Here is a 2,332-nt window from a genome sequence, read left to right on the forward strand (position 1 = left end):
GCCCCTCGCCCCGGGCGCCCCCTGCGCGACCGCGACCCTAGCGGGACTGGGAAGGCGGCGGCCCGCACTGGCCTCCTCGCCGCGCAGGCGCACCCTGGGTGACACTGTGGGCGGGCGGGCCGTGCTCTGCCGCCTGGTGACATCGGAGGGCGCTGATGCCCTCAGAAAGCTCGTCTCGGGGCGTGGGGGTAGTTCCTACACCGGGCAGTCCCAGGGAACCCCAGGCGCGTCGCCTGGAACGCCCAGAGGACGCGTTGCCATGGGAGACCCTAACTTGCCGGCAGGACGCGCGGCCCTGTTCCGGATGCTGCGAGAGCCGAGAGCCGATGTGGGCCGAGCTCCCCTCGCCATCGCGTTTCCAGGCAACCTGGAAGGGAGAAGCTCGAGCCCTAGCACACAGGACTCGTCCACACCGCAGCTCACGCCGACTGCACGCGTGGGAAACGGCGACGTCCGCGTTCGCAGTCCCCCAGTCGTCGGGGGCTTACACTCGCGCCCACTGGAGGGGTTAATTAAATACACCTGCGGTCGAAGCGGCCCCCTGACAGCCCTTGTTCCAAGGTCCCCTCCGAGTGACAACGACACCCACCCGTGGGAGACCTTGGGGCCACTTCCCTTTAGCTCGTTTGCCGTCGTAAAGGGCATTTAAAGCCATGAGCACGCGAAAGCCACTTCAGCGCGACCGCGGACAGAGAACGCGAGGACAGCGCCTCTGAGCCGACCTCCCCTCAGTCCGATCCGGGCCCCCCCCCCCCCACCCCGCACGGCGCTCCGGGGGGCGGGACTCGCACTCCCGCGCGCCCCGCTGCGGTCCTCAAACAAGTCCGCACTGGCCTGGGACGCGGAGAGGTGCCCTGCAGAGAAGAGCGCGGTCACTAAAGACCATCACATTTCACCGAACCCCCGTTTTACTGAGATGTTTTCAACTGTATCACGTAATTTCTGACAGAACTTGGAAGAGATCACGTGGAAGCAAGTTATAAATTGTACGTTGAAAGATAATCAAAAAACCCAAGTATACAAGACCGGATTTTGTAGTGAACACTTTTTGACAAACATAAAGTTTTCTTAGTGCAATAAATAGGCGTCTAGTTAAATGTAGCTTTACAAAGCAGAAATACTCCGAATATCGGATTCAAGTGTGGTTTCTACAACACTTTCCCATTCCAATAATGGTTTGTGCCGCCGGCTGGGTTAAACTGACTTCAAACAAAATGGAAAAAGCGCTATGGAAATGAAGGATGCTAGATCTGCTTTCTTATTGGCTAATTTGGAAAATGTCTAAGCCAATCAAAACATTGAACTGGCCTACCTCAGGCTACTATAAAGAGGTCTCACTGCCTGCCCGCCGGTATTTGGGTTTTAGAGGTAGGGGAGTTTTTATGCTCTCAATGCAGAGTTTTTAATCTCTGGCTGTTCCCTTCGAAATTTGGGGCTACACCTACCGGTCGCTTGGCAAGGGCAGCAACGCCAAACCAGACCGCCTAGCGCGCCCACGTCCCTATTCCGGTTCAGGAACGAGCCGGCGCCATTTTGCACCCGGCACTGTACCTTACCTTACAAACCACACGGGCTGTCAGGCTTTACATGGAGGAGTCAGAAACGTAAACGTCAGAGGTTTCTCTTTGCATGGAATGTGGGCGATACCGTCAAAGCAGGCTTGAGCCTATCCTTTGCAGTTTTCAATAAAGGTTCCGAGTCAAGTATCCTTAGCAAAAACTCTTAAGGTGAAGCCTTAAGAAATTTAACCTGAGAGGGCGTGAGGGAGATCCTGCAAGCGGGAAGGTCTGGAGTACGTTTTGGAGGCGGGGGCTCTGCAAGCTTCCCTCATTCTTCAAAAAACTCAGGTTATAGTATTAGGGGACAATACTGTTGGAAGAAAAATTTTATTTCGTAAAACGATATCCCCAACCAAATAATAGTTTTTGCGTTATGACAATCACATCTGGGAAGGGACAAAGGTTTCAAAAACGCAGAATATAGTAGCCAATGAGACCGCATGTTGGTTTGACACTTTTAAAATAAGCCAATGGTAGCCTGTAACGTCAGTTTATTCGTATCCAATCGCTATGCTTTGCATTCTATAAATACTAGCAAAAAAAAATGCTCGGCGTCATAGCTGCCCAACCGCTTTGGTTGTGCTTGTGAGATCTTGTCGTTATGGCCCGCACGAAGCAGACGGCGCGCAAGTCCACCGGCGGCAAGGCCCCGCGCAAGCAGCTGGCCACCAAGGCTGCCCGCAAGAGCGCCCCGGCCACGGGCGGCGTGAAGAAGCCGCACCGCTACCGGCCCGGCACCGTGGAGCTGCGCGAGAGCCGCCGCTAACTGAAGT

The sequence above is a fragment of the Tupaia chinensis genome, unplaced genomic scaffold (assembly GCF_000334495.1).
Source record: "Tupaia chinensis unplaced genomic scaffold, TupChi_1.0 Scaffold140356_1, whole genome shotgun sequence".
In the NCBI taxonomy this organism is placed as follows: domain Eukaryota; kingdom Metazoa; phylum Chordata; class Mammalia; order Scandentia; family Tupaiidae; genus Tupaia; species Tupaia belangeri.